General features: G+C 49.8%; 1 protein-coding gene across 4 annotated transcripts in view; it reads right to left on the bottom strand.

Moving 5' to 3' along the window:
• Tspan9 (tetraspanin 9) overlaps positions 1 to 26,658 on the bottom strand; it is a 182,524-nt gene that overhangs the window by 106,858 nt on the left and 49,008 nt on the right. For 3 of the 4 annotated variants that reach the window (XM_075982671.1, XM_075982672.1, XM_075982673.1), the window contains exon 2: positions 16,312 to 16,417. The gene's annotated coding sequence lies outside the window, so the exon portion shown is untranslated. Of the gene's footprint in view, positions 1 to 16,311; positions 16,418 to 22,799; positions 23,018 to 26,658 lie in introns of those variants that run through there. The other variant, XM_075982674.1, reaches the window with a different exon arrangement.

The raw sequence follows: 26,658 nt of genomic DNA, 5'->3' as shown, positions 1-26,658 counted from the left end.
AAAGAGAGCTCCCTCCTGCCTCCGCTACTGACTTCAGCAAAACTCCACCATCCTTTCTGCTTTGCAGACTATGGGTCCAAAAGCAAACATAAGCTGGCCTCCCAGGACAATGGTGAAAACCAAAGGCAACCAACCCCGCAGCAGTATACAGGACGGAGAAAGCTCTACTCGGTGTCAAGCATGGCCACCGCTTCCTTCCTCCCTTTGCTCCCACTAGGGGCTTTGTGTGAGTGAGCACTACAGCCCCAACCTCGGGGACCTTCATCCAAGGACACCACAGTGGGCCATCTCAGTGCCTTTCCGGGACCTGTGGCAGAGGCTGGCCAGGGCTGCAGAGAGAAGAGAGCTGCCTCCCCAGCAGGAGCAAGAAACACACCAGGACGTCGATGAGAGCAGGGGAGCCTCTAATACCCCCAAGGTAGCAGCTCACACCAGAGGTTTTCCTGTATCCTCCAGGGCAGAACAAGGGATTACTACCATGAGTTATCAGCTCCCATTCTTCCTGCCACGAGTCAAATGTAATACCTTCTGAACATGGTCCTGTTGACACTAGCTACACAGAGATATGCAAATCCTACACGATGGATGGAGAACACGGCACACTGACATCCATCTCTCAGACATGTCCCACTCCTGGCTGTGAAATGCAAGAAAGTCCTCTGGGCGGCTCAGAACTGTAGGCAGACCACTGTCCTGACAGCGCTGCAGGGAGCAAGCTTCGTGAGTGGCAAACTCCACAACAGGCAGGTGCGACAGAGTGGAGAGGGCAGAAAGGGAATGAAACACAGAACACAGACCCTGTCCTGTGTGTGCTGCCTCGGTTCTGAGATGAAGACGTACGCTCAAGCATTCTACCAGAGCGAGGTAGTGGCAAGACAGAAGCAGACACAGAGAGAGCAGAGGGACAACGTCACCAAACGTGAGTGCAGGGCTCATGGATGACACTCAGGGGGCAACGGGGAACGGGTGAGGGGACGCGTCAGCTGACAGCACCAGCCAGTCTCCAGGCACTGGGGACTCTGAAGTGGGAGGCAGAAAGGAACATGGGAATGCTTTCCCCTGATGGACCAGAGACCGTGGAAAGGGATGGGAAGAAGCTCATGGAAAACACATGGGCACTGGACTACTGGAGCCATCCATCAAGACCGAGAGAAAGACCATCCCCTCCCACAGGCAATGGCAGAGGGGAAGGCAGAGTCCTTTGTCCTCTATTGCCCTACACTGGTACATTAGCCAAGAGGCTGCACAATCCCCCAACGTCACCTGGGTGGGGAGGCTGAGCTTCCAGTCTCCTCGGAAGAGGTCTAGGGAGAAAAGGGCAGCGTGTAGCCTAGAGCCTGGAGTAACCATAACTTGACTCACTAACTTCCCTTAAATCCACCCAGGGGACCTATCAGCTCCGCCAAGAAAGTGCTGAGGGGAAGGAAATGGCCCTCCTCTGGCCCAAAAGCAGGGCTGGATTTAAGGAGCCAGAAAGCTGAAAATCCCTTTTCTTTTCTCCTGAACATTCATTACCTCTGGTCTGCGCTGTCACCACCTCCACAGCCCCATTGGGCACCTACATGGGACCATCCACTGGACTCTGGGGCCCTCGGACCTCTCCCCAAGCTAAGAGGAGGGCTGGCCACCACTCAGTTGTTGGTTCCAGCAACAGGAACACCTCAGCTGCAATAGAAGCACCTCATTCTGACCTTCACTGTCCCCTGAATCAATTATTCAGCATCCAGCTGCACACAGCACCACTCTGGGAGTTGTGAAGAGCAACTTAAACAAACATAGAATTACAAAAGAAAAAAAAATCTCATCACAGAATTATGGTGCACAGGGGCTGGGGAGCTTACAGGAACCGCCACGTGCTATGCCCCCTCCTCCTCAGACGGTAGGTTAAAGGACTCCAGGGGTAAACAGGGTCATCAAGACAATGACGTCCACAGGCCATGAGAAAATATTTGCAAATTACATATTTGTTTAGGAGTCCATAATCAGAACATATAAAGAGCTCTTGGAACTAAATAATAACAAGACAAGCACCAGTTTTGAAAGGGATTCCAAGCAGCAAGGGGTAGATAGGGCTACAAATGGATGCGCAACATCACTCATCGTGGGGGTGCAAACTGAAAACATACCAAGGGGCTCAGAGTGTAGCTCGGCTAAAGCACACACCTACAAGGAGTATCATGTTAGCCCTAGTAGGGTGGTCCCTACGTCAGTAACCAGGGTGGATACACTGTAATGGAGTGTTCCATACACCACTGGCAGAAATTTTAGAAAGAAGTTTGGGGTTCTTCAAAAGCTAACACAGAGTTAGCAGGCAACTTTGCTTCTAGGTACAGAGGCCGAGAGGAGTGACAACATGCCCCCTACACAGAAACTGGTGCATCAATGTCCGAGGCAGCTCGTTCATAAAAGAAAAAATCTGAAATAACCTAAAAGTCCAGGGAGTGATAAACAGTTCAATAAATCTGGGCATGTCCACAGAATGAAATATTACTCAGCAGTGAAAAGAAATTGAGGTTTGGTATATGCTACAACACAAATCATCCTTGATAGGACAAAAGACAGAAATAGGCAATGCCATAGAGACAAAGCGTGGCTCTGACATTGTCTGGAGATGGTGCCAGAATAGGCAATGCCATAGAGACAAAGCGTGGCTCTGACAATGTCTGGAGATGGTGCCAGAATAGGCAATGCCATAGAGACAAAGCGTGGCTCTGACATTGTCTGGAGATGGTGCCAGAATAGGCAATTCCATAGAGACAAAGCGTGGCTCTGACATCGTCTGGAGATGGTGGTGGGCTGAGGACTGGAGGAAACAGAACCATTGCTAGCAGACACAAGGTTTCTTTTGTGAGTGACACAGATAAGTGACACCTATGTTAACTAAACACACCAAGCCACTGGGGAGGACATAGACGGACGCATCATTTTGTCAGGGCTGCAGTAACAAGGCACCAGAGGGGGCTTCAACAGCAGAAATGTTTCTCTCCCTGGTTCTGGAGTCCGAGCGGCCTGCTCTACCTGCCTCCCCTCTCTCCTCAACATATTTCTTCTTATGACTTTATACGTTCCTTGTAGGGATGCCAGCCACACTGGAGCCCAGCCTCAAGACCTCGCTTACCCTGAATTGTCATGTCTTTGAAGACCTGTTCTGCAGATATAGCCACATTCTGAAGGACAGGGACTTAGACCTTACACCTATGAATCTGGCAGGCACAAGTGGGCCACAAAGCGCAAGAAATTGGTGATGTACAAATTATGTCTTCATAAGATCCTACCCACAGACCCTAGAGCCAGCTGAACCCCACCCTTTGCTCCACAGGTGGGGAACTGAGAGCCCAGGCCCCCAGCTAGTCAGGGCAGCTCTGGGAGCAGAGGCCTTAATATAGATAGACTCTCACTGCCCTGGCTGTGAGGTGCAGACAGAACAAACAACGCTGGGAAAGTAAGAAAACGCGCAACCTAAAGAGAGAAATACCGAGGAACTTAGATCATGTGGAATTAAAGTGCACATGTGTTCCTCGGCTTGAGGGGACACAGACAGCAGGGCTCTGAGGAGGCCCTGGAAGCGACTCTCATGGCGACAGTGGAGGCTCCGTGAGCAAAGTCAACGGTAATTCTGAATTCGTTGTGTGCCAGGCAAGGCAAGAGCACGCTCCTGGGCAAGATACAGTTTTTGGAGGAGTTGGCACTCGAACTAATCCCTGAAGAATGGCCCTAATCCCACCAGGATGAAGGCTTTCCAAGCAAACGGGCCATGTGACCAGAGGTACAAATGCAGGTAATTTCCAGACCCATGCAGGAAACAGAGAGTTGGCCGCTAAGTGGAAGCACAGGCCGCTGCTGCTGTCCACAAGGCACAGCGGGGGACAGCCAGGCAAAGGCAGGCCAAGGTCAAATTCTGAAGAGCCTCACGCTACACCGAGGTGGCCTGGAGACAAGACCCTCTGAAGGTTCCAGCGCAGGAGTGGGACATGACCCACGGGGTGCTGGGGAAAGGTGGCTCTGACCACAGCGGGGGACAGTGGGGTGGACACTGTGGCAGCTCTCTGAGGGACTGGGGGGACGGCTCCAGTGGGTGGCAGGGACACGGGAAACTCTGTTTCTAGGGGTCCGCTCCGATTTATCTTAATTAGGCTGAGCTGAGGAAAGCAAGAAAAGGGAATTCTGCGCAGGCACTGAAAAGCCGCCAACTCCTGGAGCCCGTGTTGTGATCCGGTGCTGACAGCCCTTCATCTCTTCCATTTCTTTTCTTCTCCTTTTTTACTTTTTTTAATTTTTTTTTTTTTGAGATAGAGGGGAGGGGAGGGGAGAGAGACACAAGAGAATAGCTCAGAGAACAAAAGCTCTGGTTCCTTCTGGTGCCTCACTTTTATCAGGAGGTGTAGCTCCCTGGGTAACCTATAATCACATCGCAGACAGGGATGTGGCCAGTGGCTTACAATGCGGGCATGAGTGCGTCCTGGACAGCAGGGTCCTCCTGCTGATGTCTGCCAGCACAGATCTCACCCAGAGGATGTGAAATGAGGCCTGAGAGTGAACGAGTTCGGATCAAGCCCAGCACGTAGGGCATCTGCAAATCCGTGCTCTCGGCTGGCCCTGAGAATGGCAGCGGCTGCTCCTAGCCACTGGGTGCCTGCTACGCATCCAAGAACATCAAAGAATACCCTAGGAAGTATTAGTCTCCACTCTATAGATGGAGTACGTGCAGCTCAGAGGTTAAAGAGATCGTTCAAGGCCGTGCAGTGAAGACTGAAGCAGATCAGTTCAGCTCCAAAGCCTAAATCCTTGGTCTATGCCACACCTACCTAAGTTAGCAGAAACAATAAAACTCTCTCCCTCCCCCTTACCAGCTTGTCAATAAACTCCCTGGGAAAGAATCTCGCGCCAGGGTACCAGCCTTACAGTGCTGCAGTTGCTCAAGGCAAAGCTGTCCCTTGGGCTTGCCAGACCTCAATTCAACAGGCCCTGGACCAGGCCCCGTCCTCCAGTGCCTCACTTCCTCATTCACCCACTACCACTCTCCCCACGCTATCACTAGTTCCGTGGACTCCAGGGATTCTTGGAAGTCATGGTCAAGTCTCACCTGGATTCAGCCCCATCAAGAAGATGTAGCCAGCGCCAGCGACTCCCTGCTGCTAGCCTTGCCCCTAGCCCAGAGTGATGCTACACTGGATCTGAACTGCTCCACTTTCCAGCCCTCAATCCGCCATCCCTGCCTCTCCAGAAGCCCTCAAATGGCCAAGGCATGCCAGCCTCAAGTCTTGGGCACCGACACAGCAGGGGAATAAGACCTATTGTTAATGGAGGGAAATTGGACTTGACACTGTCAGTGATCTGAAACCTCCCAGCTGGGAAAAGCTTTGTTTTTTTAATAAATAATAAATAACAGAGTGTTTACTTCCCTCACAAGCCATATTTCTTAAGTATCTCTAGGCTCGTATGTCATGGCTGTCATCTGGGGAGGCTGTGGAGTAATACACGGTGTCTTCAAGTCCCTTCTGCTTCCTGAGGAGCTCAAAGCACCCCAGACAGACACTCCTTTATCTTTCTTGCAGTTCTCAGTGGGGTGCTGGGAGGAGGAGCTGGCAATTGCCTCTGAGTGCCTGCAGTAAATACTTACTAACTGCCCAGTGGGGACAATTCCCTCAAAGCAAGATGGAGAGCTAAGCAGAGGGAAACCCCGGGCCATTTGCCTCATCTGGTCTTCCCAGCTCCAACTCCTGACCTTGCAAGGCTGGACAAGCAATGCCTAGCTTTACTCAGTGGGACTAGAAAAGAGAGATGGCGTATTACACAGACAGACAGACAACCACAGACATGCCCACCTCATCACCACCAAACAGGCACAGAGAGAATACTACCTCATGACATATTAGCTCCCACAGTTACACACGTGCAGCAGGTCCTGACGATCCACAGAATGCGTGCTATCCCACCACGGCTTCCCCACAACAGCCTGGCTTCCTCTCACCTGTGCTACTGACCAGGACGTCGATGCCATGAGGATGTGGCCTCTCTCCACCTCCCATGACTTTCTGTTTTCTATTCAGCCTAACAACTTACCAAAAAGACCAAGCAGGCGTCACAGATTGACACCCCAAGACCAGATCCAGTGCACAGACAAATCTGATTCAGTACACATCATGCTTTTTGCTTGTTTGTTTTGCTTCATTTTGTTTTGTTTTTTAAATGCCAGTTGTTTAGAATTAGACCAGAAGATGTTACCTGAAAATCAGGAGTCCAAACTTCCCTAGGAACCAGCGATCCCAGAGAATTCCCACTGTGTTTGTGTGACCATGTCATTCAGCAGAGGGCTGGGGATGGCTCTGCTACTGAAGTTCTCTACAAATGGGACTTCACTGTGATCATGTTTGACCACTGGCACCCCAACCCCGGGTACTGATTCCTGAGGAGGACAAGGAGAATGAGAGCTGTGGCAGCAACTTCTGCTGCACAGGCCTGGAGCCAAGATGCTCGCAGGAACTGAGGTGCACGTAAGTATTTATTTAAAACAAAAGAATCATGTTTCCCGTTTGGCCTTGAAGCACTAGTTCCTCTTTTACATAGCCAAATATTTGCAATTGTGTTCCAGAGGTTTGGGCATTCTGCTACAGAAGAGCAAGAGCAAGACACACACAGAGAGAGAAAGAGCAATGTAAGTTCTAGCAAATGCCCGGCTCACATTCTGATGTAAACAATCCAATCAGCTGGACCTGAAGAGCAGGCGTGTGCTCAGAGCAGGCTTGGGCAGCATCTTCAGTTTGTCACAGGCCCCACCACGCCACTCTGTCTCCCTTATCTGAGTTCCCTATTGATGAATGGACCAAGCCCAGCCATTTGAGACTTCATGCTTCTGTGGGTAGAAACTAGCGCAATCGCTCCTGCAGTCAATGGCATCAGACAGGAACGTGCACGGAAGACTTCCTGAATGACCGAAGCTGGCCTCCATGATGTACCTGATCCTAGTACACCGAAGAGGAAGGCAGATGGAACAGAAATTCAAGTCCATTTTCAGCTACACAGTAAGTTTGAGGCCAGCTTGGGCTACCGGAGATCTGTCTCAAGCAAACAAATAAACTATAAAGAATTCCTGAACAGGCCAGACAACAACACACTCTCAATCTAGATACCAAAGCCAGAAGACTTCAAAGCCAGAGCTACACCAAAAATGCAATTGCCAGCCTCTAAAATAGGGTCTCTGCCACCAGACTGACTTCCCAAGGGCAGTCTGTGAGGGCAGACACTGATCAGACTGTGATCTGAGCTAAATCTGGGGCTGCTCTCAGGCACCTGACTTCCGGCTGGTATTTAACAGCCCATAGTAAGCTCTTCCGTTACTCTAGGAAAGAATGAAAGAATGCTGGGCCTCTCGACTTGTCCTAGAGAAACTGCACAAAGGAGAGTGGAGACTGGGATCTAAAGAGACCTGTGTACACACACAAGTACACACACATACACGCATGCAATGCAACTTAAGCTAACGCGTCTTCCTGCATTGTTATCTAGATGAGTCAAAACTAAGCAAACTACTGGGAAAAAACACTTGGTGATTCTATGCAGCCATTTAAAAGTCTAATTGTGATGATTATGGAGCCTGTGTTAGAATAGTAAATAAAGCAAACACTCCAAAATCCTATCTACATTATGACTACAGAAACATGTTTAGCAGCAAACATGAGCTGAAGGCACCACGAACTAATGGCAAGGTGATCTGTCATGATGATAGCTTGTGAGGCCTTTTCTCTTATCTTTTTGATTTGCATTTTTTTATTACAAAGCGTGGTTTAGACAATAATACTTTTTTTTATGCCCAGCTGCTTCTGACCCTGAAATAAACTAGCCCAATCTAAAAACAGACTGTGGAGAGTTAGTTGGCAAATCGTTGCTGCATTTGGGCCTGTGGGAGTGCTACAGGGTCAGGAACAAAGTAAGAGTGTCATCAATCAGTCGGCAGATTTGGGTGGTTCAAAGGAGGCATGCCCCTCCACCCATGTCCTATCAAAGGAGCCATAGCATTCCACACTGAGATTTCCTGCCACCCTGGGGTCCCTGCCTACCACATGCGCAGGACCCTCTATGGCTCTGTGATTTACACAGTGGTTTCCAAAGTGCGTCATCTGATGCCATATATGGAAAGAAAGTGGCTGACTATGGCCTCCGAGCTAGAGATAACCCAGAGCAGCAGAGCTCTCACCGATGGACCCACAGGGACCCCATGATCTGCACCCCTAAGACCTCCACAACTGTCCTTTAGTCCTCCAAGGTACATTTTTGTCTCATCTATTGCTGGGGCCTCTGAACACAGATAGAAGCAGAAGGACAGGACAACTACCAAGAGGTCAGGCAGATGCCAAAGCCCAGCTCACCAGGGCATCAAGCCAACCTTCAGCAAGAGAGGAGCTGGGTGTCAGGGCCATCAGGACAACCAGAAGAACTGATTCTGCAATGGCTTCCTGGGTAACTGGGCACTGGGGGGCTGTGAAGTGGCAAGTCCTTGCATCCACTGTGACAAAGAGTTGGCACTTTGGGAGACAGAAACTTTCTTGCCTCTGGTTTCCAATGAGATCAGATTCCCCAGGGAGAGATCTCCCACTATGAAATCCCAGGAGAGAAAGCAGGCGGAGAATGAAACCTCCTTGAGAGCTGAGAGTTGTCTAAGCCAAGAGGCCCAGTCAAACCCAACCCAGTGGGACTCTCCACTTACACCTGATTCCCAGTGTTGGCTGTTCAATTCCACAGGATGGTTCAAGGTATTCTTTTTAAATAAGTAGAGAAGAGGGAGGTAATGGAGGAAATGAGAGAGTGTGATGTCATTCATTGACACCCCAGTTGGTTCAGTATCTGGGTGTATAGAACAAGTCCTGGGAATGGGTACCTGGGTGGCAGCCACCAAGGGTAGGAAGAGGGCAGTGGGGCTGGTCAGGTCATTAAACTATTGAGGGACATGTGCAGTCCTATGGGCCACCCAGCTGGTCCCATCTGCCATAAGAGGAGGCAGGAGAAAAGGGCTTAAAGGGGCCAAGAGGGACCAAATGTGAAGGCGGGGTGACAGCCACAGCCCCTCCTGTAGGCAGGCAATCTCAACCCCGGGGTTATTTCCAGGCACTTTTCTGTGAGAAAAGAATGTCAGGAATGCAGTGGGGCCAAGACCCAAATCCACCCTGCCATGGGCTCAGTGCCCACTCTGATGACATACAGGGGGGGGCTGGCCTCCACAGCCTGGAGTCAGAAAACCTGCTTACGGAATTCAGAGTGGCAGCCAGAAACACACTGCATAGGTAACATAGCATGCAATCTCCCTCAAAGCTGAGTACATGCAGTGGCATGCAGCCGTGTGCATACGCACACAGAGGTACGCATATGAAACTACACACGTGGTGTGCTGGTGTGTGACAGTACACTACAATCTACATGGAAAGGTGGCCAGAAACACTCCTGGATTTTTATGGCTCTTTGGGGACCTATCTCCAGGAAGTGCTAGCAACTGCAATCCAATCATGTCCCTGGCTTGAGAAGCTGGCTGGAGACTGGGGATTGTGCAGGAGGAGGAAGAACTTCATGGGGAAAAAATGTTGACAGAGTTTAATGTCAAGCGGAGGACGAAGGCTTTTGGGTGAAGGCAGCTTCCTGAGAAAAGCGGGCGTGCTGAGCACTCCAGCAATGTGTCTGAAGCTGTGCAGGAAACATTGAGTTAAAAGGCACAGAAGAGGGCTGGGTCCCCAAGGGCCTGAACAAGCCTGGGGTAGTGAAGCGGTAATACCCACCTTCTCTCTCCTGCAGTGCCTAGAACTTGGCACACTGAAGTCTGCCCTTATGTGGGAATTAACTAACTAGGCAACCCCCAGCTAAGAAGGCCCAGCAAGTCTGAAAAGTCCAAACATATTCTGTCCTCACCAAAAGACCCAGGAAAACGGGAGAAGAAAAAACGAGCGTTCACTGAGCAGCTAACACAGGTCAGCCGTTCAGAAGTCTCACACTACTGGCAAGACCTGGAACTCAAGAAATTTCCTGGAAGTCACATGGCAGAAACCAAGACTAACGCCAGGTCTGTCTGCCACCTCCACCTTCTATCTGGAGTTCTGTGACCACTTTTCCCAAAGTAAACATTTCCTAGCTCCCCTGAAAGAATAAAACAAAAGAGCAGACAAGCGAAAATAACAAACTCTCTGGTGGCTTTAGCCAAGTCTCTCTCCCTGGGCATCTCTTATCCCTCATAGAAGAAACAGGTGAGAGCAAAAGGTGAGGTCCTCAGCAGCTCATCTTCCTCATTGTACTTTAACTGTGATTCTCTTGTCTGTATCACAGATAGACTATGTATTCCACTCACGCTGTCTGCCCCCTCTGGCCTGAGCTATGTCTAGAACACCACCAACACTCACGAAGTACAGAATTCATGAACAACAGCTCAGGGAACAATTCTGTCTCCAAAGGTAGCATGTTTCAGTGAACACACTCATGAAAACCTACTTCCCGGGAGATTCCTCCTAGAAGACGGGAGAGCTGGTCTAGTGCAAACCTAACTCTGCACAGAAATCACTGGCAAAGTTTTTCAAGATGCAGGTTGCAGACTCAGAGGTTCTGGGACAAAGGCCCAGGAATCTGAATTATTGACAAGCTCCCCAGATGTCTCTAGCTCAGAGCCAGGCCTGGAATCACTGCCGTCTACTACTTGACTAACAGTCATTTGGTCTTGCATTTGGACTAGATGGAGCAAAGAAAGAGAAACAAAAGAAAGGATTCTCTCACACAGCCTTCCTTCCAGAGGCCTTGGGTCCACCTCTGGCACCATGCTGCTGCTACCTGTCGGTGGCGTGGGGCAAATAGCCACATTTCCCACACTGTAGGTGGACACAATGAGGCCGGACCAGGAAAGCCTTATCTCCCTCTTCCTCTTTTCATCTTGCTCTTTCTTGAATTCAGGGAGAATGCCAGGTCCTTAGAGTCCTCAAGGACTCGATATAAGGAAACAGATCAGAGCCAGGCACAATGATGCTGGTGCCCAGTCAGGCATCTCTCCGACCCCGTGCAGGGGCAAAATGTACTTGCTTGAAGGTCACATGCCTATGTCTGACCTCACATACAGCCTTACCTGGCTAGGCTAGTAGGTCAAAGGTCCCAGCCCTTTCCCGCAAACCCTTCCATTCATATGTTCATGGGAATTACAGCAACACTAGGAGGGCCAAGCCCTTAACTACGCCACATATTTTTTCTCAAAAAGAGAGTTTATCTCCCAGAAAAACAAGTGCCATGAGCTGAAAGCTGAGCCACCCACACCCCATGATTTACTCAAGAGCCAGGAGCAGAACCCCCACCCCAAGCCTCCTCCCTCTGGAGACACTTCCCCTAGAAGCAGGAGCCAGTTACCTCAGCCAGACACATGCAAGAGGCCCCTCTTCTCCTTGTCCCCATCCTCCCCCCAGCCTTGGCTGAGATTGATGGAGCCAGGACAGCTGCAGCAGTGGAGGAGGGGCTGGGTGTGCAACAGCTGGACGGAGGGAGGGCCCTTCCCCCGGCTGGGCAAGGTCCCAGCCGGCCCTGGAGAGACAGGAGAGACAAGGGTCTCTTCTGCGCAGTTCTCCTTGAGAACGGAATGCGAACACTCGACTCCATTTTTGACCCTGCTCCACAATCCCTCCTGGTCCCTCAGAGTCAGGCAGGTGTCGGTGGATTCCACAGAGGAGTAAGAGGTCACACAGGAGTAAGGATACGTGTCCACGACCCCCGTGAAAGACCTGGCCCTCTCACACATCCTGCACCCCCTACAGCCCTCCCACTCACCAGCCAACCCCAGGCCATGGAGGACAAAATCAGGACCCTTCTCCAGAGAAAAAACTATGACAGTATGGCAGCCTTGCAATGGGAGAGGATGGTGGTCTGTGGCTTAGGAGACACGCTCCCTTTGCAAGCCAGACTTGGGAATCTCTACAGCCTTAAGACCAAGGATCAACTCCCCTACGGCTTCAATTTCTAGTTCCCTTGTGGCCAAAAAAGGCTGCCACAGAGTAGCTCTTGAAATCAGAAAGCTGGCATGCTGATGACTGCCATATATTGGGCCTCGGTCTCCACATTTGTTGAACGAGTGCTTCAGACTTTGGGTTCATTTCCTCCTCCAATCCTATCAACTCATTCAGTCACAGCACAAAGGCAAGCACCCTGAAGGCCTTTCTTCTAAGGAGTCCTCATTGTAATGGCCTGCCTGGCTCAGCAGTGCCTCCCACATGGGCAAGGCACTTGTACTTTGCCCCCATGCCAAGCCTTCACTTGGCCTCCAAGTGCGTCTAAGAAGACCGAGGGCATCCTTTATCACCCCATATAGGTACACCATGTGTACAGTCTTGTGATGAATACCTCTCGGAAGGTGCCTCACACCACCAGTGGGCCAGCATGTGGTAGCATGGCATCCATGGAGCAGGTGGTCAATAATATTCACACTTTTATGAGCCGGAAGTAAATGAAATAAAAAGCTCAGCTCCTCAGGCACACTAGATGCACTGTGAGTGTTCTCAACATGTAGTCCGAGACCACAGCCCCAGTTACGCTAACTGGAGGAATACTGTCACAGGTGTGGCAATGGGCCACAAGATGGTTGGAGGGAGGGGTGTCAGGAAGTCCAAGGTAGCTCACACTGAACCTGAAGAAGACAAATGGTGGCGGCCCTGAAGAAGTAAGAACTCTGAAGGGTTCAGGGTCCTGCAGGCCCACCAACCGCCCTCCTTTCTGAGGGTCTCTCCGGCTCCCACACCCAGCAGGACACAGCAGGCAGCTGTCACATCACGCTTCATTTGTAGAATGCATGGGATGCCTGACATTCTCTCTAGCCCCTGGCAGACTCCTGGCCTTTCCTAGCTCAGGGTCTGCATCCTGTTCAGGGTGCTACCTCCTTCTGCCCGGCAATGCTTTATGCCCTGCCTGGCTTCAGGCTGCAGTGGGAACTGCAGGTTTCTGGCCTCACTGATCTCCAACCCAGATCCACAACTGCCGGGCCACAAACCCAAGCAGAAGGGTAAGAAAGAGGAGGGACAGAAAGCCAGCTGTAACCCAGCACCTGCTGTATCACAGTATCACCAAGGTCCCCTCATTTACATTTTCCCATCTAATGAAAAATGGGACAAATATGGTTAAGTCCTTTGTTCAGACACAGAAACTAAGACTCAAAGGAGGGTGATCTGTGCAGAAGAGTGCCAGAATGCAAACTGAGAAATATCTAGCCAGGCAGTGGTGGTGCACGCCTTTAATCCTAGCAGTCAGGGAGAAGAGGCAGGTGGATCTCTGTGAGTTTGAGGTCAGTCTGGTCTACAGGGAGAGTTTCAGGATGGCCAGAGCCACACAGAGAGACCCTGTCTCAAAAACCAAAACAGAGAGAGGGGGGGGGGGGAATGTCTAGTTCCAAAGCCAACCAGCCTCATGCCCTCAGAAGCCATGCAGCCTTTGATAAAGCATGGGGCATCAATATTCCACCCCCGGTGGCTCCACCGCAGAGATGCAGAGAAGCATCAGGGGCTAGCACGGCTCGCCTTTCTGGCCAACAGCAGTCCAGAATGCCAGCCTTAAGGAGGTACAGAAAGGCCACAGAAGCAAAGACGCAAGGATGGAAGGGCGTAGAGGGAAGCAGAGAGCAAGGCAACAGGGCATGAACAGGGGCGCTTGAACTTTGAGTCTGGTTGTTATTAATCGCATGTGCAGCAGTTTGTCTAGAACCTGTCTTCCCCACAGCTGCGCCCCAACACAGTTGGTGCTTAATAAGTACCTGTAAGATGATGGAGGGTGTAGACAGATGCTGGGCGGAATGACAAACAACGCCAAGGACAAGAGCCAAAGAAAAGCCCCTTTCTCCTGCCTTTTTGGAGACCCCCATCTCTATGAGGCCTTCCTGGCCTTTGCTCCCCGAGGGGAGGAGACACCACAGAGAGGCTGTCCTTCTCCAACAGGCTTCAACCTGTCACTTGGCCCCCTGACTATCAGCCACAACCCTGAATGACTGTAGATCATGATCGAGGCTATGGCAAGGGCGAGGTCACCGAAAGATCTCCTCATCCACAACTCTTATTTTATAGATGACAAAACTGGGATCCAAGTGAGGGCCTGGCTTTGCCGGGGGGGGGGGGCATATGGCTTCAGCATGGAGAAGAGTTTCTTGTGATTGTACCTGAAGGACTTGAGTGCCCAAAGGTTCATTGCTAGGCTGGGTTGGAGCCCGCAGCCATCTGTCTCCAAGGCCTGCCAACAGGCCTTCCCTCCCATGTACCCCTGGTAATGAAGCCCACTGCAGGTGATTTCAGAATACTGCACCAGGGGGAGGTTCTGCTGGCTATGGCTCCAGCCTTTAATTTCCGATTTCCCAGCCTGACACCCCTAATAGCCTGGACCCTTTCTGCTCTGGCCCCAGTTGGTCATACATCACCGTAGCTGATGCCAGCCATGCCTTCCCCCAGCCATCTGGACAGAGAAATGAGCAAAGAGCAGGACAGGATGATCTTGGCAGAGGCCTGCTGGGAAGCCACAGACACCTGGTCCCTACCCTGCCTGCCCTTGCTGTGAATGTACTATCAGGATGCATGGTGGTAAGATGGCAGCTTTTTTTTTTTTTAGGTCTCAATATCCCCTGACATAGCTTAGAATCTTTTATCCCAAAGACAACAAGATCTGCTGACATGAGTGTTCCTCTGCCTCCTTCCTCCCCAGTATAAAGATAACACATATCAATTCAAGTGGAACATCCTTGAGGTACACCATGGCCCCTGTCCTGCAGAAGTGCTCAATCAAATCTGTGAGTCAAAACAAGCTGACATTTAAATAAATAAATAAATAAGGCCACTTCCCCCTTCCCAAATAAGAGAGCCACCAGGCGGGCAACGCTGAGCAAGGGCATCAAGGAAGGCACAGTTAGGAAAGTCACGACAGGAGCGCCTGGAGCCATGCTCAGCCTGGAGGCAAAGTGTGAGTGACCAGGGGTTCTGAGAACACACTGAACCACACACCACACACAAAAGGATGCCCCAGGCTGCCTGTACTCATGAAAAGGGCACAGGGAGAACATTAGGACTGAACTAGGCATGTGAAGCAAGGAGAATTGCTGGAAGGTGCCCCCAAGCTGTGCAAGGCAAAGACACAAGGTGCAGGAGAGCAGCCTCGGAGTTCTCACGTCTGGGGGAAGGAAGGGGACGAGGACCATCAGAAGGCACTGTCCAAAACCCACGTCCTTTGCATCTGCATTTGGCCCCAATGCAAACTTCACTGAAGGGGTGTCCTGGCATAGGATCGCATACTCATGAAGGCTTGTCCTCAGAGCACCCGTGGGTGACGAACTTCACAGAGGAGAGTGATTGAGAGCACAGGGAATCCAACTCAGGAGACGAAGCATTCAAATGTCCGAGAGTACGGGGGACTTGTATTCAAACCACAACACCCGACATCTTTTGACAGGAAGTAAGTATTTCTGTCTGCAAAGGACCGACAGCAATAACCATCAGACGCTCCACGGTGTGAGCTCCCTCACCACCTACCACCTTAAACAACACAATTCTCGCCTCACAGTTCTAGAAGCCAGACAGCCAAGATGTCCACAGAGCCAGACCTCTGAAACTGCTGCGAGAACCTCCTTCTTGTTCTCTCAGATGGGGATGTAGACGGCAGCCCTTGGTAGATGAATCGCTCCCTTCTGCCTCCCTCCGTCCTCAAACGGCATTCTCCTTTGTGCCAATGCCTAAATTTCTCTTTTAGATGAATACCAGTCACCAGCTAATCCAGTGTGACCAACCCTATAGGACTGGGTTGATTACTGGTTTGATCAGCTTAGCTTGATGATAGCTGCAAAGACCCTTATTTCAAATTAGGAGAACACACAGGCTTCAAGCAGATATCAATGCAGAGGGAGGGCACTATTCAATGCACTGTACTTACTGTCAAAAGATGTCAGGTGTGGTGGTTTAAATAACATACTCCCCATATTCTTGGGCATTTGAATACTTGATCCCCCATGGGTGGCAGTTTGGGAAGGTGGAGGTGTGACCTTGCCAGAGGAATTATGTCACTGGGAGCAGGTTTTGCGAGCTTAAAATCCTTGCACGGTTTCAAATTTGCTCTCTGTGCTTACAATTTGAGATGTGAGCTCTCAGCTATTTCTGCCACCATGCCCGCCTGTTACTGCACTATGAGCCATGCCCGTGACGGACTCTTATCCCTCTGGAACCATAAGCCCCAAATAAACCCTCCCTCTTGTGAGTTGCCTTGATCGTGGTATTTTATCACCGCAATAGAAAAAGAAAGAATACACCAGGTACGCAGAAACCCAGATTCCAGCCCCACACCTACCTCTGACTGCCCGGTCACCTGAGCCGGCTCCCCAGTCCTCTCAGTCACTATCCTCTGTGAGGGGACAGCTTGGATTTGATTTCCCAAGTTCTCGCCAGCTGCAGAGCTGCCAAATTAAAAGCAATTAAAAATCAGCACAAACTCACAATTTCAACAATATAAAGAGAAATAAATATAAAGACATATATGGCCTTGCTGGCAGCCATGTGTCTCCTAGATCTGGTCACTGGGAAGCCCTGGAAGAAGTAAGCACACTCGGAGCCTACATCCTGATTTCTAAATGCCATTCTCCAATAGAAGCCAGGGCTCTCTAGAGCCATGACCGACCCGATTGATTCCAGGTTTCTAAACCCCAGTCTCCGGCAGACCTAGGAATCCTTACAGCAGTGACTGGTTCCAGGGACAGGGTATGCACCTAGAGTTTTCTGTAATGCTTGAACATAATCAATGCTTTACAAATAAAAAAATAAAAATAGGAGCCATGTCAGTTCAAATGATCATAGGCACTAACTGAAAGATGTCTCAGTGATTACAGCAAGAGCAACTGGAACAAAGAAGCAACCATTCAGCCAGAATCCACAGCACAAATATCATATTTATTATGTATCATTTGCCCATGCTTTTATTGTATTATGTATTTATGAGTCTGTAATAATAAGAATAACTAAGTGAATAAATAAATAAGTGGGAGAGGATGATTCCTTCCAGAATTACAATTAATAAATGCAGAAAAATGAAGTAAACAGAAAATTACATTTATACAAACACCACTGTAGCAGGCAACGCGGTTGATGGATTAGCTAAAATTACTGGGTGAGAGTCCCGGGAACAAATGGGTATTTGTCTAGTGTCAGAAGTATCCGCTCCTCCAAACACTTGCTAATTTCAAAGAAGAAATTACAGCTCTATAGTGTGGGCACTGGATGACATCGCCTCCTCCTTGTGATCAAGGGTGACATCACCGTTAATAACACACACTGGCCTCCTGCCCCCTGACACTGTACTCTGAGGAGGATAGTGTGGCTGTTGAGGGGTAGTGCCCAAAATGTATAATTTCAGTCTCATCATGAGAAAATGAGATACACCCAAAGCGACAGTGTCTAGAGTGCCAACTGAGCCTGTGCACCCTCCCACGCTCATGAAGACAACCTGGGGGACCCAGGCGGCTGAGACCTAAGAAGACCCAACGACTAAATGCAGTGTGCAATCCTGAGACAGAAAGGGCACCTGTGTGAAAGTTCAAATCAGGTGTGGGTTTAGTTAGCAATAGCGCACTGTTGACATCTTGGCTTTCAAAGTCATAGAAAGCCAGGCCTCGTAAACCACGGGCTGTGACTGAACCCCACATGGAAATAAACTTGGTGGGGGCTCAAAAAAGTCTCTAAATACACAATGACCAAAACTAATTCATAATGAAATATGTAATGAACCCGAGGTGACTCTAGTGGAGCGCACTTGTGGGGTATCACGTAATTTCCCCACAGCCTTGGTTCTGAACACAAGACATGCAATGTGACCTAGTCACCCTGCCACACCACAAAACGCCAATGAACATGGCCTATGGCATCTCAGCTGAGATTTGAGGCCACTGCATAGTATGAATGGCAGCGTTCTCGCGCACACAAAACACTGTGCTCTCACAGAAACATGATGGCTTAATTACGGAAAACAAAGACTTTCCGTGTTTTCCTACTGTCGCTCCTCGGTGCCTAAATATCAAATTAGCATACCTTTTGATAGTGCTCTATTAAAAATGTTTGGTTGTAAAAATTACTCTTAGAGTTGCTGACTCGAATGTCATGAAAAAAATTGTAAAGTGAATTTTGGTTTAGAGTTTCCAATAACTTCTCAAATGGGCCTCAAAAGACTTCTGCTGTTTGTGTTCTAGAGAGTGTGTGAAGCAGCATTCTCGGCGTTGACAATCATTAAATCAAAATATCGATCAACTCTGAAAAACACCGAAGATGCTATGAGACACAGCATCAAACATTCCACCAAGATGTAATTCTTTATGTAAAAACATGCAAGCTCATCTACCTCGTTAGTATGCAAATTTTTTATTGTCTCTAATAAATGATAAAATGTGTATAATGAAAAATCACCTTTAAATACATTTCTTTATCATTCATTGTCAGTAAATACTTGATTTATATACTATATGCCCAGGATCATGTAAAAATTTCTCTGATAAAGAGCAGTTACAAGTAGGAAAGATTAAGACGCCTTAACTGACAGTGGTGGTGCACGCTTTTAATCCCATCCAGCACTTGGGAGGCAGTGGCAGGCGGATCTCTGTAAATTCAAGGCCACCCTGGGCTACACAGAGAGTTCTAGGACAGCCAGAGCTGTTACACAAAGAAATCATGCCCCCCGGACTGGAGAGGTGGCTCAGTGGTTAAGAGCATTGCCTGTTCTTCCAAAGGTCCTGAGTTCAATTCCCAGCAACCATATGGTGGCTCACAACCATCTTTAATGAGGTCTGGTACCCTCTTCTGGCCTACAGACATACACACAGACAGAATATTGTATACATACTAAATAAATAAATAAATAAACAAACAAATAAATAATGTTTAAAAAAGAAAGGATAAGTAGTGTTTTTTTTTAAAAAAAAAATCATGCCCCCCCCCACAAAAAAAGCAAGATGCACAGTGTAGGAGAGACCCAGCCAATCACTTTACTTGGGGGCGGAGTCCCCCGAGGATATTTTTTACTTATAAAGATTGCAGGCACTTTCCCAGCCGCCCCTTCTGCTTTCCTGTTCACCGCAGGAACCTCTGGTTCTGTAAGTCTATTTCCCCATTAAAGCTGTATATATTTTTACAAAAAAAAAGGGGGGAGGATTAACTGGTTTGATGTGATGATTGGTATTTGTGAATTACTGTTTTTAGAAAATTGTATTGGTACTGTTTCTTGTATATTGATATATTGAATATTGAATGTGAGTGTTCCTACCTCTATTTTTGTATAAGAATATGCTTATAACTTTGTTTATATTGATTTGATTATATTTGTTTGTATTGATACATCTACCGTATTACAATGTACATTTCTACCTCTGATACTATTTATATAATAACATTGTTTACAGTTGAAGATCATTGTCTTCATATATTGCACAGTTGCTTATTCTCTTAGTCTTCAAGTTAGATAGGTATTGAGAATTATATGTTTGTCATATTTATTTTTAGGTTAATCAGGTCTTTTAGATACATAGAGATTATATTTAGTATAGATAGTATAATCTTCAGCCTCTTCGAAGAGCTGTAGAAAATGGCCTTTAATCTAACCTAGAATCTTCTTAATCTAACCTAGAATTCTGTGCCAAAGAGACACAATTACTCCTGGCAACGCCACTCTACTCCCGAGAGAACGTTGAGCACCAAAGACACTCCACTGGGAGCTTGTCTTCTTGACAGAACTAACCTTTGGGTTAAGAAAAGCCCATACCTCAACTTCTGACAATGAAACAGGATTGTCTTATCCTGCCAAGACAGGGTAGGATAGTTCTAAGAAAGTTCCTTGCCTTTAATAATGGTATGTCAGTTATGTTAGGCCTTAGCCAAAGTTGGTTGACTCAACATTGCAAACGAGACTTTGGGTGATTGCCCAGGTAGTCAGTTGTCTCTGTCAATTGTTGCACATTTTGGATATATCTTGTTTGTTAAGTAATATTTATTCCCTTCTCAGATCTTTGACAAAGTTGAAGATTATATAATTGCAGTTACTCTCTACATTATTTAGACTCCTTGAGATAGAATGTTTAGCAAAATTTTTGTTCTCAATATTGTTTGTTATATTTATTATTTGTTACTATTGTATATAGTTGTATTTGGTCTGGCTCTATCTTATTTAGACAACAAGGGGAGATGTAGGAGAGACCCAGCCAATCACTTTACTTGGGGGCGGGGTCCCTCGAGGATATTTTTTACTTATAAAGATTACAGCGCGCTCCCAACCACCCCTTCTGCTTTCCTGTTCACCGCGGAAACCTCTGGTCCTGTAAGTCTATTTCCCCATTAAAGCTGTATATATTTTTACAATCTGTCTGCATTCATTTTACGCCGATAGCACAGAGTGTGTGGCACATGTCATATACACGCAGCAAGCAGGCTGCAGAATGTATATACACATGTGCATGCTACATGCATCTGCAGACATGCTACACAGAAGGCTTATGTGTACACACATCTGGAGACAGGCTACAAGAGCATGGGAACTTTGGAAGGATGGGGATGGGGTAGGGGTAAGGAAGTGGGGAGAGAAAAAATGGTCTTCTTGCTGTTCCAGGCAGCTTGCTGAGCCCCGGATCCGATTTTCACACAAGGATTACTAGATTACATTCTTCACCACAGGCAGCTGTCCCTGTCAAATAAATAATCATCACCTTACATTTATATATCACCTTTCATCGCGCAGCCCCTTCCTACAGCGAGGACCAGCCTGGGAACAGCTTCATGCCCTCTCAGGAAAGGGCGGGAGAAGAAAGCGGGAGTGGCTCCCACAGAGGGAAGCAGCCTGAACCCTAACAGGCTCCATGAAAGGAGAACTGGAGCCGACCAGGAGGGGAGCCTGTGGTGTAGTATGCTATGGTATGAAAGAACAGCCTGGCCAAGGGGGCGTACAGAGGCAGCCAGGGCTAGGCCCCCACAGGCAGGACTGCACCAACCCAGCAGCAGGATCAGGTGAGACTGGGAAGGTCTCTCCTCTGTGAAGTTGTTTGAACTAAAAGACACGCCATGTCAGAGGGAATCCTGAAGCACCTAGAGGAAAGTCCAGAGCACCAAACCCTGCAATTCATCCACTAGCCAGGCAAGAAAAGGTGGCAAACAAGAGTCCTACAAATCCCAAGGACAGAAAACAGGAGTTCTCCTAGGGGCTGTCATAGGTCCCCTTCTGAACAGGGCGAACCCACGCTGTATCAGCCTTAAGCAGCTGCCTAGCCAAGGCAATGGCTTCTTCCAATGAGGTGCTGTTGCCACAAAAGAGAAAGGAAGAAAGACCCCAGGATACAGTGGAGCCAGTGCAGATCGGAACCTGATCCAGAGGGGGCTTCTGATCACTAGCCCTGTGCTGTATAAGCACTCAGACACTAGGCCAAATCGCACAGGCCTGCCTCTGCTTAAAACACAGGGGTTAGCCAGCACCACCATCACGAAAGCCAGGAGCAAATGGGGACCAGGATCAGGGAATGACACAAGTAGCAGAAGGAGAGGCCACAGGGGATGGGGACACACCAGGCCTCGCAGACACAGGGGTCCTGGTAGTCCTGCAAAGATGAGTGGAACGAAGCAGAGCAGAGGAAGGGGCAGGAAGAATGGCACCAGGACACACAGCATCCCAAAAGCAGAGAGGTGAGCAGAGCATCCATCAATAACACGCTGGGAGCAGAGGAGCAGCTGGAAAAGCCATTGAAATTGTGCTAAGGGGAGGGGCTGGCTCTCATCCAGATGCCCCTGTGGGTACCCATGGCTTAGAAGGCTACACAAATCTTGGCACTGAGAAGCTAGCTTTAAGTGGATAGGGTGAAGATTTTATTTGTTTGTTTGTTTTTAAACTTCCTCATGACAAGATAGTTGAGAGCTGGCAGAATTTTCAGAACCATGGTGGCCACTTTGGGTAACACAAAATTTAGTCCATCCCTTTGGCAAGGACCCCGAAAAGCCCTGGGTACTTGTCCACTGAATCCCGTAGCACGCGTTGGGCCTCTAGTATGTTCCCCTTTGACCTCCACTAAACTATCACACCCCATGCATCCCCATCACTTCCTACTGGCCTATCCCAGTCTTCACAATGCTGGGCCTTCATGCCATACAGCCCACCTTTCCAAAACATCCAAATAAACCTCCTATCATAAGCTCCATGCTTCCACTGGACACAACACTTGACCATTCTTCTCTTTGTCCTTTGCCTGGGACCCAGAATGCCCTGTGTCCTCACACAAAACTTTATCCACTCCCTTGACATAAAGACTTGCTCTGGGTCCTCCTACACCTCACCCCAAAACCTCCACAGGTTCTTTCACCATAAACTCTAAAATACACTCTTCGTTTGCAGGCCACCAGCCTTCCCCATGCAGACCCTGCCCATCCACCCTAGTGGTCCAATCCTGACGCTGAGCCTTCACTGTGAAGCTCTCCAATCTCCTCAATGTCCTATTCCAGATCGAAAACCCCAGCACTGTCTCCTCAGAAGTCCTGTCCACTCTCAGGGACTTTTTCTGTGATCTGGAATGGCAGGCACAGCACTTTCTCACTCCATCTAGGCAAGAGGCAGGCTTTTCCCCAGGGTTGACCCACAGCCTGGAAGCCTAGGATGACACACATATTAACCACTTGTGATTCTAGAGATTTTTATAACGCCCTCACCACCCTGTACACTGTTCCACAAGACAAGCCCTCACTTTCAGCAGCATCCCCAGAGAGTCCCCTTGGTACCAGACACCTAAAATCAAGGCTACTACAGAGCCTACCCCAGAAAACACAAACCTGCAACTCCACAGCCATCGCCCCTGCCAGAGCACTGCATGGTCACTTCCCACTTCTGGACTCTCCTGGTCACTCAGCCTCCATCTAGGAAGCACATTTTGAGTAGCTCCAGCCTCAATGACATCCACCCCCAGGCAGTGCTGGTGGCTGCCCTGAGATGCCTGCTCTTCCACGGCCCAAACAAACAGACTTTCCCCATGTCAGGAGAGCCAAGAGTCATGGCAATGCAAAGGCAAATTCTGCAGCAAGGATGCAGCCCAGCCAACCAGCTGGCATCTACAGGGACAGGGTGTGACGTGACGTAAGCCCCACAGACCATCTGCAGGAGCCAGAGATTCATCAGCTGTGAGGGAGAGAAAACCCTCCTGAGAGGTGCAGGGAGTCAAGACAATCCCTGCAGCTAAACATGAGGTTGAGGGATAAGGCAGGGCGGAGCAGGAGGGAGAACAGAGGTGGGAAGAACCACCACCATGGCCAACTCGGGCTGCAGAGAGAAGAGAACACGCCCCCACCACCCCTACCGCCACAGTAGAAGGACACCACACAGTAAGGTTGGCCTCTTGGAGGAATTTTCGCAAAAGGAAACTCAACTCAAACAGTCGCTGCTAGGCCAGCTACCTGATTTAAAAAAAAAAAAAACACCTCAGTTCACTCAACACCTGGGCAAAGATGTCTCTCCTCAACCTCAGACACATGGAGGGCGGGAACTACGTGCTGCGCCTTCCCTAGACACTCCCCCACCCCTGCAAGGAGAAAAAGAACCACTGCAGCTGAAACCCGAGAAGATGCCAAGGGGCAGCGGGAGGCAATTTACAGCTGGGAAAACTGAGCCCTTGGCCAGATATGGGCCCTGGGCAGGAGGGGGTGGGCTACTCTCTGCCTGAGTAACTAGAGGGGCTCCCTCCTGGGGTCACCAGCTCCCAGGCCCGGGTCTGAGCTGAGAGCAGGATGCATGGAGAGGAGCAGGAGGCGGGAAAATGACCAACACCTACCAATCTGCAAGACTGGTGCCGCAAAGTCATCAACCAAGGCAGGGCGCAGGGAGCAGGGAGGCCAAGGGCGGAAGAAACAGAGGGGAGAGGCCAGAAGGAGGTGTGCTTGGCTACAGCAGAGGCCAAGAGGCTCTTCCCACTCAGGGGTCCCTGATGCGGCCAGCAGGAACCAGCCAGAGATCTGCGGCTCTCTTGGCCTGCTCACTTCCCTGCCCCCTGAGCGCAGAGGGTGTCTGTCTGTGCTCCATCACAGGTGGACCCTCCTCCCAGGCTTCTTGCCACTTGGATGCCGGCACTTGGGCCAATCCTGTGCGATCACAATATCAAGCCAGAAGGTAGGGAACCACCTAGCACTATCCCTCACTACCAACACAGGACAGATGAAGGACCAAGAAGCCCAGAGAGGACAAGGGCCATCCTGGAAATCACACAGCCAATGAACAGGACAGATACCTAACTATCTGTATCCCCATACTATCCTCATGAGCAGACCAGACCAGACCAGCTAAGGAAACAAAGCTACACCTCATGAGACTCTAAGAGGCTGAGAAAGAAAGGAGGGAGGAAGTCAACCCCCACCCCGTGCTAAAGAGATGCATGCAGAAATCCCTCTGACAAGTGGTGGAATTATTTCCATTGGAAAAAAAAAATTAATGAAAAACCCTCCCTTACCAGACCCCAGGGGTATTTGGCTGTAAGCTGATGTAATAGGGAGAAGAGAGGCCAAGGGGAAGGAGCCCCCCCTCCCCATCTCAGCATGCCTTCTGCCAGAAGCACAACAGAGAAGCTGCAGCTGGGGTTGGGGAGGGGGGGACGACACAAGCCAGGCAGGATGTTGGAGCCTTGGAAGGAGGCCGAATGCAGCCAAAGCTGGACTGGCTGGCTAGGAGAGGAGCAGCAGCCTTTGAAATGGCAGCACATGGAGGGTGCTCCCCTGAGCCCCACACTTAGGCAGGCCCGGGTGGACACCGATGCAAACCCTGTGGAAGATGACAGAGAGCATCTACAACCAAGGCAGAGCCAAGAAGCAGACAGAGGGGGCCGGGACCTGGCATATCAGGAGGTCCTCAGGACGTGACTTGGACTCTGGGTGCACACACTGGTGATTAGGAACAGAAGTGTGGGAGGCAGCTTCCTGCTAACCCCTTCACACAGCTGGAGGACCTCTGATAGAGTGGGCATGCCTACAGAAGGACCTAGAACCCCAGGCTGGGACCTCAAAAACACCCAGCATGCAGAGGGCAGCGACAAGAAGAGCCAGAGTCATGCCACCATTGCCCCAGCATGGACAGTGTCGCCCCCTGGTAAGGGGTCCCAGCCAGAGCCATGGATAGGCCTAGGATAGCAATACTAGCCCAATAGGCCAGTCTGAACCACAGGGGCACTCCACCACACACTACCCTCCCCTGCCAGACACCCTCACAGCACCGTTGACCAGTGGAAAGTTCTAGCAGCTGGGAGTCACTTGGTAGCTCCATAGAGCAACTAGGATCCCCTCCCTGCCTCCAGTTTGGGGTATAGACAAGAACAATGCTTGGAGGTAGTAAGTGGGGGTAGCAACAGTTTGTTCCCCCATTTCTGACACCCAGAGAGGACTTCTCTCTTCACCCACCAACCCTGCCATGTGCAAAGCTAGTCATTAAGAAAGAAATAAAAAAATCAACAGCCAGTTCAGCATTTATATTTGAAATGTTGAGCAGGCCCTTGGCCTCTCTGAACCTCCAGGGCCCCAATGGACCTCAAAAAGACAACCCATTCCTTGCCTCAAGTTGTAGGAAAGACACAATGAGTCCCTAAAGCCAGAAAAAAAAACCCTGCAGACACAGGCACAACAGAGTACTCAAGGATGGACCCAATGCTTGCTGTGTGCCTTGGTCTGTGGGCCCAGCCTGCAAAGAACTTAGGCCACATGTGGCCAGGACCAGCTCTGGGCAATGGGATGGGGCGCTGTGCCCAGGAGCTGCTGGGAACAGAAAAATGATAAAAGCAGCAGAACCCGCCCACTTCTGGACTCAAGTTGGGCTTCCTGGGAGCTCGTTGCTGCTGTGTGTCACTGCTGCTGGGGACCATGTCCTTGGCCTGATGCCAGCCCCGCCCCCATACATGACCCTCTCCCCCCACGACTAGCATCATCCACCATCCACACAGGCTGCCAAGGTGAGGTCCGTGGGAAGTAGCAGACTTCTTGAGAAGACTTGTTCTCTGCTTCTGGCCCCCATACAGTCCTGGAAACAGGATGCACTGGACGGTAGATGCTCCCTTTGAAGGGCTTGACCACCTCCAGATCTGGGTCAACGCACTGAGACACCCACTTCTCAAAGGCAGGCCGCTGTGGCTTCATCTCACCCAGCCTTGCCTCAGAATCATCCATGAACCCATGACATGTGGAATCTGAGTGACAGGCCAGTGAAGCAGAGATAGGGCCCAGAAGAACTAGACTAAAACAACCTGCTGGGGTAACCAACAGGTTTCCTGCTACCATCTAGTGGCCAGCACACGGAAGAGCAGGCACCACACTGAGCCCACCAAGAAGTCTCAGCGACCATATGGGCTGCCTCACCACGCCTGAACTATGACTAGGTGACCACCTGGTGAAGTAGAACCTAAGAGAGTGTTGTAATTACAAGATGAAAAAGCACAACGCTGGCACAAGACAAAGGGTCTGCTGGCTGTCCGTCCAAGGCTCAGGGAAAAGGGCAGCTAGCTACTGGAATGGCGATACGGTCTGAAGCAATGGCAAAGCAAGATGCCAGTCCTGACCAGAGCTAGTGCCCTGCGTGGCCTTTCCTCCTCCCCTCCTCTGGTGCCCTGCAGCTGTTCTTCCTGTCACTCACCACAGCCAGGCGGCCCCCAGGCTCACACTTGTC

This window comes from Microtus pennsylvanicus, chromosome 8 (assembly GCF_037038515.1).
Source record: "Microtus pennsylvanicus isolate mMicPen1 chromosome 8, mMicPen1.hap1, whole genome shotgun sequence".
NCBI classification, from domain to species: domain Eukaryota; kingdom Metazoa; phylum Chordata; class Mammalia; order Rodentia; family Cricetidae; genus Microtus; species Microtus pennsylvanicus.
This window is presented reverse-complemented; position numbering and strand designations above follow the sequence as displayed.